Here is a 16125-nt window from a genome sequence, read left to right on the forward strand (position 1 = left end):
TAGCACGGAACCACAGCAGATAGCTGGCAGCAATAACACCTTAAATCCTAACTGTTAGCTTTAGGAACACTGATCTGCAGGAGCCTTCACTTTCTACATTTTCCCTCTTTTTTCCATATTTGCCTGCTCTTATTTCTGGTTTATTGGTATCTCTTTCCTAACATCTTTAGGCTGCAGTGTGCATGATAATTCACTAGTTCAAAGACAGCATTTTTGCAATTTCAGAGGTTCAAGCATTCCCCTAGTTGAAGGTTATGTGAAGTATATGTTTTGCACCTTCTAATCTCATAATCTGTATTTAATAGCGAGAAACTAATTATGGGACTGCATGAAAATTTTTTTCCTGACTGTGTCAAGATTCGCTTGTATAAACAGGATGTTTGTGTGCTCGAAGGCATCATCAGCTACAGATACGGTTCTTCCTTCAAAAATCTTATTGATAGATTTTGCTATTAGGCTCTTTCCATTTTTTTCACCTCTGAATAGCCTGGTCAGTAGGCTGAGTGTTTCAGTTTGCATTTATCTTTAGTCTTGAATGTTTGTATGACTTGCAATTAACAGTAAGGTACTGAGGCTCTCTTCTAAAAAGCAGGGGCTTTTTAGTCATGTCTTGATTGTCTATAACATTGACCAGGTTAACAGCCTCAATGAAATAATGATCTGCTGAAGATAGCAGAGCATGCTTCCCTGTGTTGTTGGGATCTGGGTTCAAGCAAGAACTTATTATTTCTGAAATATGGAATGCATTTGCTCTTGGAACACATGTCCTTTTTATGCCCTCTGGTTCATGAGCTGGTTGCAAATCTACAAATTTGCTATAAAATTCCTTTTAAGGTGCAGTGCTGCTAGAAATTTGTAGAATAATAGAGGCCCTTTCATCCTTTGTATTTAAACATGCAATTTGCTTTAACAGGATCTGATCAACCATTAAAACCCACTCTGTGTTTTATGTGTTTAACAAAAAACATACTTGCACAAGTAAAATAGACTGCATGAAAGGCTCCAATACACCTATTTATGTTTCACATATAACAAGGTCTTGCAGAACCCCTTTTGTCCTGAGGAGTTTAACACCCCCAGTGGAAGGCTGAGACCCCCTGGAAGGAGAGCTGCGGCTCAGCACCTTGCCAGCACAACACCTTTGCTCCTTAGGGCTTTGGGCTGGCAGTACCAGAGCACGGGCTCAGTTTCTGTGAGAGAAGTGCTCCAACACAGTGCTTAGTCAAAGCATACCTGTGATTAATTCCAGCAATTATCTATCTAAGAAAGCAGGCATTTCTGTTTTGTCAGAGCGTGGCTGGCCAAGTGGTCAGTTCAAGGGGTTCCATCTTAGCTGAAATGCTGGGGTGCTGCTGGAGTATGAACCACAAGGAAAGTTTCAAAGTCCAGAGGGTTTTAAAGTCTGGGAGAGGATGCTAGTTCCTTTGAAGTGTTTACATGGAGTGTCTAATGCTGAATGTCTCTAACGTCACTAACATGACACTCAAGAGAGTGTTTCTGAGTTTTCAAAGTTTCATCTGAAAGACATGCAAAGGTCTCTTGCGATAGGACAAGGGGAAATGATTTCAAACTGAAAAAGGGGAGATGAAGATTGGAGATAAGAAAGAAGTTTTTTACAATAAGGGCGGTGAGGCACTGGGACAGGTTGCCCACAGTGGTGGATGCCCCATCCTTGGAGACACCAAGGTCAGGCTGGCTGGACTCTAAGCACCCTGATCTAGGGTAGGTGTCCCTGTTCATTGCAGGGGAGTTGGACTGGATGGCCTTTAAGTGTCCCTTCCAGCTCAAATGATTCTATGATTCTATGAAAACTGAGTATTGACTAACTCTTTCATCTTTATAAGTGACTGATTAGCTATAGAATTATTATTTTTTTTTTTTTTGTGAAAAGGATTTTTTCATATAGTTCCATTTGTTTACACAGATATGCAAAGCTTTGTTTGCTTGCACACATCAAGCAACAAAGAATATTTATTTGATGTTCAAAGGCCTTTTCACAAGCAGCACTTAGCTCAAAAGCCTATTCTCTTAGCTTTCCTCAACATGATTTTTTTTACCAGTGTATCCTCTGTGTTTGCTTGTTTGTTTGTTTGCTTGTTCTTTTTTTTTTTTTTTTGGTCCTTAATTCTCAATTGCTCTCTCTTGCTTTTGGGTTTGTTTTTTTTTTTATCTTTTCAAAAACACATAAAACTAATAACTAGAAAATCACAACTGACTGAGTCCATATGTCTGTAACTATGGTTGCAACTGTCAGATCTTGTAAAGTTATTTATAGATAACCAGGAAGACACTATAAACATAAACACTAGTGGAAAATCAAGAAATTAATTGTGTGAAAAACAGAGACATTTCAAAGATATTTTCAGATTTTGAACTAAAAATTGATAATTTATTTGATATCTTGTCCTCTGTATTTCTGTAGGAATTTTGTTTTCCTTGCTGTCATTAGCAGCAACATAGTGGAAGCTGTTAACAAGAGATTTTATATTTTCTTTAAGGAAAAGCAGAGTTTAATTATTTTTCCTTTTTGAAATTGTTTCTGACCATGAAGTCCCAATAATTTCCCATCAGATCAATGGATACAGCCAGGACTAAACCTGACTGAGTCATTGTGATTTGTAAGATAATAACAAATAAATATTCTCCAGCTTTTCACCCATTTAAAGCTAAGGATTACCTCTTTGTAACTAGTTTTAAAAGATTATTTTACCATGCAGGGTTGTCATGATAAATAGCACAAACCATATTTGCCTTCTCGCTCTTTATTCAAAGCCCAAATCTTTTGACTGACCAAATGATCCTAAGACCTCTGAAATATTCTGTCATCTTTCTAATTGGATACACTGATGTCTGCTGGAAAACAGATGTGATCAACTGCAATCATCTGTGAAGCTGAAACAAAATGCAGCATGTTTTCTCAGGAAAACTTTATCAGTAACTTTACCTCCTCACAAAACATAGACATAATCCATAAATAAAAGAGCTGCCATTTGATGAGAAGGAGGAAATTCTATCTTAGTCAATGACAGGGAAAGTGAAATGTGGTCACCCAGAGTTCCTGCAATCAAAGCCTACTCATGCTTACTTTAATTATTCTGATGTGTGTTCCCATTCAACTTTAATAGTACTGCTTGTACCAGTAAAGGTTCTCAATTGCAAGGGTCATGTTTGCTTTCTTTTCTTCATCTCTGGTTTAGACTTAGAAAGACTGCACAAAAGACGGGGATCCTTTGAGAGAGCTTTCTGTGTGCTCAGTCCTGCCTTGCCCAGGAGAGACCAGCACAGATCCAGTGGTTGATTTTGGAAATACCCTGCTAGCAATAGAATGGGAGGGAGGAGGCTGCTCTTAAGAAGCCGTGGGACTCAAAACCAAAGCAAAAGGTGTTGTTGGATTGCAAAAATCACTGACTACCCAGAGTAAAGAACAGAGGAAACCAATAAAATCAAATCGATCAGTCAAGGAGGTGACTGCAGCAATTGTTACATTTTTGTACATTTTATTATGTGTAATTTTAGCTTTAATTTCATCAATCCTAGTGAGTATTGGAAAGTAAAAACTTTATTTAGCAAGGCTAGATGGAATTGGGAACACATCTACAAAGTACAATTAAGGCTAACTAACTTGATTGTTTGTGGGGATTGCAGAACTGGTGAGGAGGGAGGAGTACTGCAAATGCTAATTATTTTGATCAGTGGAGAATTTGATGCATCCAAGAATTTTGGAGAGTTTTGGTCTTGTTCAAAGCTCCAGGTGGGTTTAGTCTGAGGTTCTGGCAATCCATGATGGAGTCATACTTGGGCCTCACCTCACAGAATCGCAGAATCACAGAATTGTAGGGGTTGGAAGGGACCTCTAGAGATCGTTGAGACCAACCCCCCTGCCAAAGCAGGTTCCCTACACCAGGTCGCACAGGTAGGCGTCCAGGCGAGACTTGAATATCTCCAGAGAAGGAGACTCCACAGCCTCCCTGGGCAGCCTGTTCCAGTGCTCCGTCACCCTCACCGTAAAGAAGTTCTTACGCACATTCGTGCGAAACTTCCTATGCTGCAGCTTATGTCCGTTTCCCCTTGTCCTGTCTCCACGTACCACTGAAAAGAGACTGGCCTCACCACCATGGCCGCCACACCTCAGATATTTATAAACCTGGATCAGGTCCCCTCTCAGTCGTCTTTTCTCAAGGCTAAACAGACCCAGTTCACTTAGCCTTTCTTCATAGGGGAGATGCTCCAGGCCCTTCACCATCTTTGTGGCCCTCCGCTGGACTCTTTCCAAGAGATCCCTGTCTTTTTTGTACTGGGGAGCCCAGAACTGGACACAGTACTCCAGATAAGGCCTTACCAGGGCAGAGTAGAGGGGGAGGATCACCTCCCTCGACCTGCTGGACACGCTCTTTTTAATGCATCCCAGAATGCCATTGGCCTTTTTGGCCACGAGGGCACACTGCTGGCTCATGGCCAACCTGTCGTCCACCAGGACGCCCAGGTCCCTCTCTGCAGAGCTCCTCTCCAGCAGCTCATCCCCCAGCCTGTATTGGTGCATGCAATTATCCGTCCTTAGGTGTAAGACCCTACACTTGCTTTTGTTGAACCTCATCCGGAACCTCTGCTTTGTATGTAAATGGTGAAGTTACTTACATAAAAACTCTCTTCTTTTCTTGGAAAATGTTGCGTTTTAATCAGCCACTCTTTATCTTTGTACAGGGTCAGGTCTGTCTTGGAGAACTCATCCCCACAGAAGCAAGAGGGAGGCTGTGCCAGTAACTCCTGTGGGAGGCCTAGCTGGGACGCCATCATTGGCACTACCCCTGTTCCCTGGCAGGATTTCAGCCCATTTCAAGGACTAGCTCAGCTCCTGCCTCTAGAGCCTTGGTCTGCTTGGAAACTCAGACATCAGTAAGGCAGCTAAGGTAGGTAACATCTTTAGGTACTATTTACCTGTTAAGGTTAAGACACACCTTTCTTTTATGTGAAAATCAAACTCCTTTTGTCAGCATATAGCTTTAGGAGCTGTGAGATCTACAATTGCCAGAGATCTACAGTGCTTCTGCTTTTATCTTGATACAGCGTAGTACAGGGGTCTCGCAGATATCTAAAAAACAACTTTACAGTATAAATTTATAATTAATTTTATTTGCAATAATAATGTCAACAATCAAGCTGAAATCAAAGGATGGATAGGGATTTGACTTTAGGCAGTGATTCTTGTGCATTTCTAAGTTCATTCAGAATAAATAAAAAATTATAATAATAAATTAGTGAAATGGTTTTATATCTTTTCAGAGGACACATGCTCTCTCAGTTTCCACAAAAACTGTTCTGCAGCCAGCTGCTTCTGCAGCTGACATTTGCTTACTGAGCCAAATCCATATCTGAGGGCAGACCAGAGGGAATGTGTCTATTCTGGTTCCTGAGAAATGAAGCAGACAAGGGCTATTTCTAGTGGCCTTTCAGGTCCAGTGTGGGTGGCTGAGAACTTTCAATCAAAGTCCTCCCTTTCAAAATTGAGCCCAGTGGTAGGAATTTTGAATAAAGCTCAAAACATTAGACCCGGAAAAGGAGGAGACTGAAGCGGTTTGTTGGCGTGACACAAACAATATCTCCCTTTCCTGAAATAAGAATGTTTTCTTCAAGAAACAGAAAAAGCAATGAATAAGAAAAAAAACATAAGAATGAATTTAAATGTTAGAAGGCACTAAGACCTAGGAAAAGTGAGCTGGCTTCCTTTCTTCAGAACATTTTGTTAGGCTTCTGATAAACGAGGAAATACAGAAAATGCTGTCACCTTAGGCCAACAAACAAAAAAATGCTTTCGGATGTGTGGAAGGCTCAAAAAAGAGTCTTTTTTTTCTTTACGAAGCATACAATAAAATTCAGTCAGTGTATGTGACTATGAATAAGGGGGAGGAGGGAAAATAGCAAGGCAATGAAAGTCTAAGGTTTCTAAACCTGGATACTTAGTTCTGGGTATTTCTTAATACAAATTATATTGAGAGTGGCTTATAAATCTCAGAACTTCTCTTCAAACCATTTAAAGTTAAATTTGTCTTCTTATGATGATTTAGTACAATATTCCTTATTCAATGAAAGGAAGCATATGTACACTATTTCTGTTTTGAATGGCCTTGGTTTTGAATCCTTGCTTACCCTAAATAAGATCTGAGATGGTTTCCTCTAAATGTTTGAAGATGAAGAAGTAGAGGGTACATTGTTTCTAAAATGTAGTCTAGTGATAAACGTTGATAAATGTTTGTGTTCCATTTTTAAAGCATTTTGAAAATAGACACAGCCTGCAAGGAAGAGAGGAAAACTAGTAGGTATTTCATCAAAGACCAGCCATACATAAATTGCTACACAATGGCAATTGCATGCAGGGGTAGCGCCTGGACTTATAGTGAACCATAGCATTTCATAAACTTGTAGAGCTAAGCATGAAGTGCTACTATTGGGATTCTGCATGACCGAGTATTTGCTCACTTAAACCCCAGGGTAGAGGAGAAATTTTCATGGAGCTTATAGTGATTTATAATGGGAAGCATAGGCTTTTTCATAGACATTGTTCTCACTGACAGTGTAAAGAAAGAGAGCACTAAATCTCTTCTCATCATAACTAATGATTAAGTCAGCAGCTTTTTTGGCGAATACAGAATGCCCTTCTACAAAAACAAAGTATTCTATTGTGATGTATTACATTTAAAAAACCCATAAGTATCCCATAAGGCTATTGCAATATTTTTAACTAGATCTTCCCTCTTTGTCACCATATTGAAATAAATGGAATGTGTCAGACTGAGTAATGCTCTTTCAATAAGTTTTTAGGAGCTCACTTAGAAGTTTGGCAAAATATAAAGAAACGAGGAAAACTTTCTCAGGATCTTCTATGGCCTGAATGAAAGATTGGTCCATTAAGGAGAAAAGCTTATGCTGATGCTGACACTAATAAATGGGATGGGGAAGGATATTTCTGCTCAGTTTGGGCTACCTTGCTCCAATTTGGCTGCATCAAGTTGCCCTTTGAAATAAATCAGCCAGTTGATGATGAAGCATTGCATTACACAGTTCCCATCAATATAATAGGAAAATCAGTTTTGTTTGAGTTCAAATGCAAACTCACCCTCAACTATTAAGAGTCAAAGGGACAGCAGTCACTGAAAAATTAACTTCTCTGCATCTGCTGTTCAGACCTGCATTTGAACTACAGCATTCTTCCTTCGGAGGGTATTTCCGTTATTCACTCTGGATACTGAACTTGCTTTAACTACATATGTTAAGTGGAAGAAAATGCCATGAGTTTATTAGGCTGTTCCTTCCCCAGTGCTTTCATTTCAGATGCTATTTCAGCCCTACTGAAGTCAGTGATAAAACTACTACATTCATTGCCAGAGCAGGGCTTTTTCTCTCTATTTTCACTCCTGAAGGCAATTTTGAGTAGGTGGACCTTCAGAATTAGATCCATCCTGCATTTTAGCTCTAGTCTCCTTTAAAAATATGATCCTTAAAATATTTTATAAATTAAAACACTTAAGAAATGCCTCCTTGGGGCTCCTAAATGGGAAAATTTGAAGTAGAAATATTGGGCAATGGAAAGGAATTGTATTTAGCTGTGGTGCTATCTCTCAGTAATCGTTAGCCTTTAGGGCTCTGGTGATCTCCATGTTGCAAGTGCTGCATTTCCATACCTATACCTACCATCTTTCATTCTTCAGAAAAAAAAAAATCTAGATTACTCAGAACATGTCTTCAAGGGGTGCTTCTCCTGTGACACTGACTCTACAGTGCGTTCTTATACTAAGTAGGTTAAGCATTTCAGAAATGTTTAGAAATCTTGCCCAGTAAGTACTTTTTTACATCGCTGTAATACAGCCTTTCCTGAATGTTACGTCTGGAATCCTAGCCACAGTGCACAAAAATTACAGTTGGGTAAAGCAAGCCCTCTCAGACTAATGAATTCAGCTTTCCTTTTTTTCCCCCTTTGCCTCACAAAGGTCCTAGTCAAGAGTGGGATAGAAGGAAATCCCACTAGAGCCTAATAATGCTGCTTCTTTCCAGAGGGAGTCACTAGAAAGTAATTTATTTCTTCAGCATGCAACTAGAGGTACTCATTTATCAAAGGCTTCTGCATGCTGCTTCTATGGCCTTCGTTATCCCAGGGACAAGGAACTGAGGTTGTGACCCAAAAAGTCTATTCCTACTGGATAACCCTGGTTGTTCCTTTTTTTTACTCAAACATCAAATGCAGGCCTACTGGACATATAAGGCTATGTTCGTAGCTGGAGTTTGTGCAGTATTTATAAGGTATGAAAAGCTACAGTTCTTCTGTCTTTCCCTATCAGCATCAGTAAGGCACTACAGGCGAGAGTAACGCTATCAGCTGCATTCCTTTGCCTCCTGAGCTCTGATTTTCAGACATGCTTTACTTTTTTTTCCCCCTCCCCTGCTTTTCTCTACTGTTGTGTCTTTCCCATCAAGGGAACTCGCCCTCAAGTTCAGATTGCACACACTTAGGAGATGCAGCGGAGAATTGGGTCTTTGTGAGCGTGTGAAGGATGTTTTCCTTGACCTGTCAGAGAACATATTTTACTTGATGAGAAAGAATGCTGGGCCAAATTCCTCTTTACTGTAAGCAGACTGATAGAGGAGGACTTAGCTAGGGATGAGCATGGCCTACTTTGTGCAGTGGATGGTCTTCTAAGCAGACAACGCTTATTGTTTACAGTGCAGTGGCTGCTTTTCTGCTCCTTTAAGTGATGGTGGGTTTTTGTACCAAACAATGCAAATAGGAAGTCATTTGTTTGCGAGGACCTAATCCTGAAGCCCTTATTTGGTGTTTACTGAAGTTAAGCTCAGCCTTTACTCAGATAAACTCCACTTGGACTCACAAGAAGTTTGCCCCAGTGAGGACAAGAGGAGGACTGTGAGAGTGCACTGCCTGGTTTTGGCCAAAAGACAAAGATACTTTACGTTAAAAACACATACTGAAAAAAACAGGCACACACAATTACTGACTATATGCATGTGGCACTGTACGTGTGCGCACGGACACAATTGCACACTAATCTAATCAATACATTCATTTCTTATTAGGACATAATTACACATCCCAGGAGGCTGGAACAGAAAAGTCCCATTAACCCCTCATGCCCTTTTCAGCTTTCCTCTGCCTTTCCATCTAACAGACCTCTGTGTCACTCCACTCATTAGCAGTTACTGTCTATGACATTGTTACATAAATAAGGATGTCGACCTGTCAGAATGGGTCACTCAATTCAAGGGTGATGATAAATATCTGTCCCTCTGAATTAGGCCAAAGATACCAGAGTACAGGACAGCTACTGTTGATTATTGGATAGTTAATGTATAGAGGACAAAAGGTGCTGAGGCCTGGTCACTCTTTGGATCATTAATATGGATTTAGGCCTATTATTAAAAAAAACACACGCAGGCATAAAACTAGGTTAGCAAGAACATGCATAACTTTCAGTTTGGGACTGAATGTATAGATGGTGAGTAGATCTGTGGTGCTAAAGGTGTGGCTTTTACGTAAAATTAAGGGTGCTTTTAGATAAGCACAGTATTTGGGGATCACACTGCAAATGGTTTGTGCTTCTCCACGCTTACAAATGAAACGTAAGTAAAAGGCATGGTGGATGCCTTTAAGTAAGCTGAGATGATTCCAGGAAGCAGGATATACAGTAGAGCAGTACTGGGCTCTGAAGCAGCTAGAGAGCTGCTGCTGAGGCGTATCACATGGTTTGCTTTGAAAACCATCAGTTATTGCCAAGACTTTTCTGAAACTGCTTTATTTTCAAAACACTTTTTTTCTACTTAAATATTGAAGGGACCGGAGAGTGTCTATAACCTCAGTTCATTCGTTCAGTGATTACTATCTTCTTCACTTGGTGACAGATTTTTCTTTCAGGAAGCACTTAATTGTGATGCAACACTCTGCTTTGATTTTAATAGCTTATAAATTAAAAATATCAAAGCAGTTTTGTAGACAGAAGCTCTTTCCATTCCAAATAAGGACAAATTAAGACTTTTCCAAAAGACAATACTGTAACTCACTGAAAACGCTAAATGCCGGGCGGGAACATCCCTTAGGATTTGTTTATCTAGAAGACTAATTGCAGCATCCACAACTTTCCCTGAACTCAAGCACTCAGTGTTTCACAGGCTCAGACTGTTATTGTTCTTGAAAATCTGTTACAACAGTTTGCTCTGAATGGGAGATCCAGTCTGGAAGGGAGCTAAGTAACCTGCAGTGAAGTTGGTATAAATATAGCAGCATATTTTTTGCCCTTTGATTAGTTTTACTGTACTCACTCCTACCTCTGTGCTTTGTTGTATACTTTTAAATTCTGTCACTGAGCTCTGAGAGATGTGGCCACAGCGTTTCCCTAGGAGCAAGGCTCTGCCAGCTGGTGATAGTGCCACACGTGCCAAGTCAGTAGTGCAAAGTAGCTGTGATTCTCTCTGCATTTCCCTCTCCCTCATTTCCTCCTCCCTCAAGGAGTAACTGTTAGAAGGAGTATCTCTGCTTTCTTGGCACACTGGTGCATGGAGAAGTTCTGCTGGTTGTAGTTAGAAATCTCAGTTACAATGGTGGTGGCAGTCAACAGTCTTCTGAGCACAGGACGGTCAACAAGTCAACTTCAGTTTGCTAAGACACTACACTAGTCCTAAAATGCTGATCAGAGCAGAGTCCATGCATTCTGGCTTATGAGAGTGCATTCACAACCTTATCCAGGCTCAGCTATGCAGATCTAGAGAGAGCAAATGCAGGCTGATCGGAAATAAGGATACCTTCACCTCCTGTATTTGTTTTGCTGGGTGATGCCCAAGAGACTCTCTGCCAGCCCTTTGGAATGTGTATTTGAGTTGAATCAGTGTTGGCACACAGGAAATTCAAGCAGATAGAGTTGTGCATTGAGCTCAGTAGGGACTCCCTTCTCATTTGTCAAATAAATGGCTCATTAAAATGGTATGAGGAAGGGAAATAGCAGGAAAACTAGCTAGAATACTGTCCCTTAACACACGCATTAAGAAACTACCTGAAAGGTGCAATCTGTTTGCTGAATAAAGCATCTATCCTCATCTTCAAGTACCAAATCCACAGTGCAGATCTGTAGCATCCCCAGTCCCAGAGATCTTTGGATTTCAGTAGCAGAGGAAAAGTAAGTTTTCCAGCCCTCAGTGGGGAAATATAGTCTAATATGCTCACAGTGGATTCAGTAAATATGACAAGAGCTTTATAAGAAACCTTGCAGTAGTCTCATGACTGGGTGTTTCTGCGGGCTGCCATTTTGGCTGGCACATCAGTTTCTGTCACTGAACACCAGCTGCTATAACTTGACTTGAGGGACAAGCTCTGGAACTGTGGCTGATGCGGGAGCTGTGCTGGCAGATTTATATCTTCAGTGGATAAGACCCAGCAGGGAACATCTGTATCCTGTGCATGAATTGTGTATCAGCACTCTACAAGGGTTATCAAAAGGAGTTAGAAACACGCTGTTCCCAAATCTATTTCTTCCCATTCAAATTGTAGTCACATGTACCATTTTATTTAACTGTTCTGTTATTTATTTAACTATTCTATCTATATTTATTCTATATTGGTACGATTCATACTCCTCTATGAAATTATTTTTTAGAATGAATTTGCCTTAAAAATTTTGTCTGTGCTTGAAACTGCAGTTTCTGCTGGAATATAAGTTATTTTCTTTGTTTGAACAAAACACTTTCCTCTGCAGACTGAGGCTTTTGCGGTGTAAAAGTTGTACAAAAAGAAAGTAAAATTTCTCGTGTAGTTATAACAACTGAAATTGAAGATGTTTTGACCAGAGGTTTCTTCTAAGTATTCTCTTTAATGTATAGAAGATGTCGTTGTAGGAAGGACAAGGTTACTGCATGGCTTGGAACTGCTGACTGTAGGAAGATTGCTTGCTAATCCCCATCTCTCTTTTATGTACAGACCTGTCAGCCTTCTGATCTCATCAGACATCCTCAGATTCTATCACCTATTATTCCATTACAACGACAGATTTGATAGGCAGTGGGAAATCTCTTAGAATAATAATGATAAGTACTTTACAGTAACAGCGTGGCTATGAGAGGCTGGTGGAAGCCATGTCAAAGTGTAAGGTAAAAAATGAGAATATATTTCTTTCCTTTTTAAGGTTGATTGTAAAAACCTTGTGCATACACACATACCACATTTATAAAAATAATGCCTAACACCCTCTAAAAAAGTCTAATCATAATATCTCAAATATGTAGCCAATATATATGGGATTATTTTGCAGCAGTGGGTTAAGCATATTGCTGGCAAAGAGCTCCAGGATACGATGATATAAATTCACAGAAACAGTGCTTGCTAATGCAGTAAATGACGACAGCTGCTATAACTGCAGAACTAAAAGGCAGCTCTATCCAAGAATAATGAATATTTCTCATTGCATTTCAGAAGTGCATGCCTAGCACATGTGAGTTCAGGTCTAAATTCAGCCAAGCCAACGAACCCCTCAGTTTACCAATGGTAGCATGTAAGACGGATTAATGAAATGTCTGAGTTTAATTGTGCACATCTGGGCACCCCTGGATAGCACAACCCTGGGTGCAGTTGGGGCTGGGCACACCTGATCCCACAGAGATCCTGTGATACCTCACCCTATGGGCTTTCCCAGCCTGCTAAGGGCAATGGCAGTGCTGCCATTGGGGCCAGCCCAGGGCAGAGTGCGTGCAGTCTGATGGCTGTGCTGGTGGGTTTGTGCTGGGACTGCCTTTCCAGCAGGAACTGGGCTGAGATCACTGGCTTATTCCCGTCTAGCTGCTGAAAGGCTGCCTGTTTATTAAAACCATACTCTCTGTGAAATGCATCTTTGTCTATGAAATGCCTTGACCATTACATAATAAGCTGGTGATTTATGGCCTTCAGATAATGTGTTTGCAGTAGGCAAAGCCTTGAGGGGCCAGGATTTGTTAGCCGGAGGCTGTCCATCTCCAGGTGCTTTTATGCTTTCATTCTCCATTGAAACACAGTAATTAATGGAACTTAACTATGTGGAAGGTGAACAGCACTATTTCCACCAGCGAGTGAGACAAACGCAAGCGGAAGCATCTAAAGGTGTATCTAGACACCTGCCAGAGGTGATATGGGATGGTACCTGGGCTGTCACTAGAACTCAGGCATTAGAATTGGCCTCGCTATGATAGGCTGGAGCTCTGTGAACAGTTATTTTCTCACAGAGGAGCGCTGGAGGCCACGGTTCCACAAACACCTCTCTGTGGCAATCTGGCTGCAGCAAGTCGTGCTGCCAGTGCCCAGCACCAGTCCCCACACTGCCCTCCTTGTTCTGCACACAGGGGTGGCAGCAGCCACAGTGGGCATCGCCTGCTGATGCCAACTCGGAGTCCTGGAGAAATCTGTGTGTAACCACAGCCCAGCGGTGGGATGTGTGAGCTCATGTGGAAGTCTGTGACTAAATCGTTCTGGAAAATAGGCTCTAGGCTCTTTTGAAAATGTTGCCCATTCCCAGTAGGGACTGAAGGTCTTAGGGAAAAGGGAAAAGGCTATTGAGCGTACTCCTTTAAATGCACCGCACCAGGTAACAAAGAAATCACCAGCACAGCTGCTGCTAGCTGGAAGATGTGAACTTTCTCAGTAAGTAAATTGATGACCATAAGGATTACACTGCTGTCTCTGATGGAGGCCATGGCGTTAGTCTGATCAGCACCAAGCACAGTAGCAGTTGATCTGCCAAGAACCTCTCTTCTGTTACCTAAGTTAAGCCTATTCCCTATGTGCAAAAGTAATATTTTGTAAGTATTTAAGCCAAAGGAAAAAAAAAAAAAAAGAGCAAAAAAAAAGTAGGTAACCGTCACAGGGAGTTAGAAATATTGATATAGTGTGTCAGTCTGATAATTCTGGCTGTGAAATGTTCCTTGCTTGTTTGGCTTTGTGCTGTGAAAGGTTGTGTGCTATGTCTGAAAGCAACAAAGCTAAATTGCTGTGGGTAAACAATCCACTGTGAATTGCTCAGCCAGCTCCATACCACTCAGGCTACCAATAGCAGTATTCATTGGCATGAGTGATACCAGTGTGGTATCAGCCAATGTCATTAAAGAGTGATGCAGTAAAATACCCAAATGGATCTGTGCACTGTTACACGGTTAGTGTGCAAAAGTCCTTCTGCCTGCATATGGGTGCTCACACAGCTGCATATGTTGTACCTTGAAAGCCTTCATTTGCAAGTTTGCCCCTAAGTGGTATGACTCCATCATTGGTTTGGCAAAGGCAGGGGACAAGAGGCTGATACCTATAAACCTTTCTACAATATAAATCAATGTTTATCACCATATGAGGAGGACTCCAGGACCATGCCAGAGGTGTGTGTTGGGGTAGGATGGCCACACACTGTGGTGGTTTTCCTGGCTGTCACCAGGACCAGCAGTGTCAATTGGCAGGTACTGCACTAGCTGTCACCAAAAAAAATACAAGCAAACCCCTTGACATCTAGATGCTAAAGGTTTTGTAATGGCTGCAGCCAAGCGTGCTCCACGCTGTGATCTCATCAGATGTCCTGCACTAACTTGGTGCTTCCTGGAGGACTTTTACAGTGCACGTGAGAAGTATTGGAGGGGAACAACAGGCTTGCTTTTTTCTGAATCTGGCTTAAATTTGTTAGTTGTGGACACCCATCTGACTGTACAGGGCAAGTTGCTGTTGTGAAGAATAGCGACATGGCATCCCTCAGCATTAGGTGGCCCTGGTTTTGGCTGAGGGTGTACAAGTGTGACCTCAATGGGGAAAGGGACAAGAAACGTGAGAGAAGAAAGCAGGAGCAACAGGCATGTTCTGACAGTGGGATAAATGTGAGGAATCGGGAGGAGAGTGGCAAAAACAACCCAGAACCAGGCCACAAATTCGTAACTACACAAAGCTGTGTGGCTGGCATGGTTCTCGTTTTAGCTGCCACTTCTGGTTTAATGAATAGACATAATGTCAAGTACAACCCTTCACTAATTACACTTTGCTTTTTCCTGTTCTTACAGTTTTTGCTGGGTCTCATACACTGAAATTGCATTAAGTTACTGAGGGTCATAAATTTTTTCAGCAACAAATAAAATTCTTTTTATAGAACCTGAGACCATGGAGCCTGAAAGTGATTGAGTTATGGCACTGGGGGAGTAGGCAAATTTCATTCTGCAGAAACAATTCTCATTTTTTCCTAAGTGTTGTGATTCATAAGTGACCTGTGATCCTACCTGCTGTGGAAGCAGCTAGAAGTCCCACAGAAAGCACCACAGAGTGACTGCCTCTTTTGCACTGCAGAAATCATTCGTGACAGGAACAAAGCAGATCAGCAATTAGAAAACAAGGAGAATTTGCAAATGACCCTTTTCCAGACAATAGAGCCAAGTTCAGATTCTTTCCAGCATTGACTCCATTTACATTGATCAGAAAATACCCACTGTTGCTGAGGTATGTGATTTCCATTGCTGAACTACAACTTTAAGAACTCAACATATGGCCTGTGTCCCCCTGACCCCACCAGGAACACCATTGCACAGCTCCTGTTAGAGCTGGCCGCAGTGTTAGGCTGGCAGGACAGCAACTTTCTGCTTCGTGACCCTACCTCTATGCAGCCCTTCTGGTACAGACAGAAGCACATCCTTTCCCAGCACAAAAGGCAATCACTGGAGTTCTCACTATTGGAACAGGGAGCAGAGCTGGCCTCTTAGACTACAGATTTTATTTGCATTACTTTGGAGGGATTTGGTATCTGCATTTTATCAGCAATGTTTATCAGGGCATGAAGCTTTGAAGAATGTGCATGTATGATGCTTATTGCTCATGTGGTTTGTGCCCTGTTGTATGAGCTTGGCTAAAGAGCAGCATTTAAGATGTAGCTTAAGTCAGTAACATATTTAACTCTCTCTTTCATAGTAAAGGGTTGTACAACTCCATCCATTAGCATCCATTAGCATCATTAGGATGAGAGGTAATGGCCTTAAGTTGTGCAAGGGGAGATTCAGGTTGGATATTAGGAAACTTTTATTCTCAGAAAGACTGGTGATGCAGTGGCGCAGGCTGCCCAGGGAAGTGGTGGTGGACTCACCATCCCTGGA

At 41.4% G+C, this 16125-nt stretch overlaps 1 long non-coding RNA gene across 7 annotated transcripts in view; it reads left to right on the top strand.

Annotated features, from left to right (window-relative positions):
* LOC104911065 (uncharacterized) overlaps window positions 1-16125 on the top strand; it is a 272623-nt gene that overhangs the window by 192506 nt on the left and 63992 nt on the right. Inside the window, exon 5 of one of the 7 annotated variants that reach the window (XR_014883457.1) lies at window positions 4702-4907. The exons of the other annotated variants lie outside the window; for them this stretch is intronic. This is a non-coding gene — a long non-coding RNA (uncharacterized LOC104911065). The remainder of the gene's footprint in view (window positions 1-4701; window positions 4908-16125) is intronic. 7 annotated transcript variants of the gene reach the window in all.

The sequence above is a fragment of the Meleagris gallopavo genome, chromosome 5 (assembly GCF_905368555.1).
Source record: "Meleagris gallopavo chromosome 5, MGAL_WU_HG_1.1, whole genome shotgun sequence".
In the NCBI taxonomy this organism is placed as follows: domain Eukaryota; kingdom Metazoa; phylum Chordata; class Aves; order Galliformes; family Phasianidae; genus Meleagris; species Meleagris gallopavo.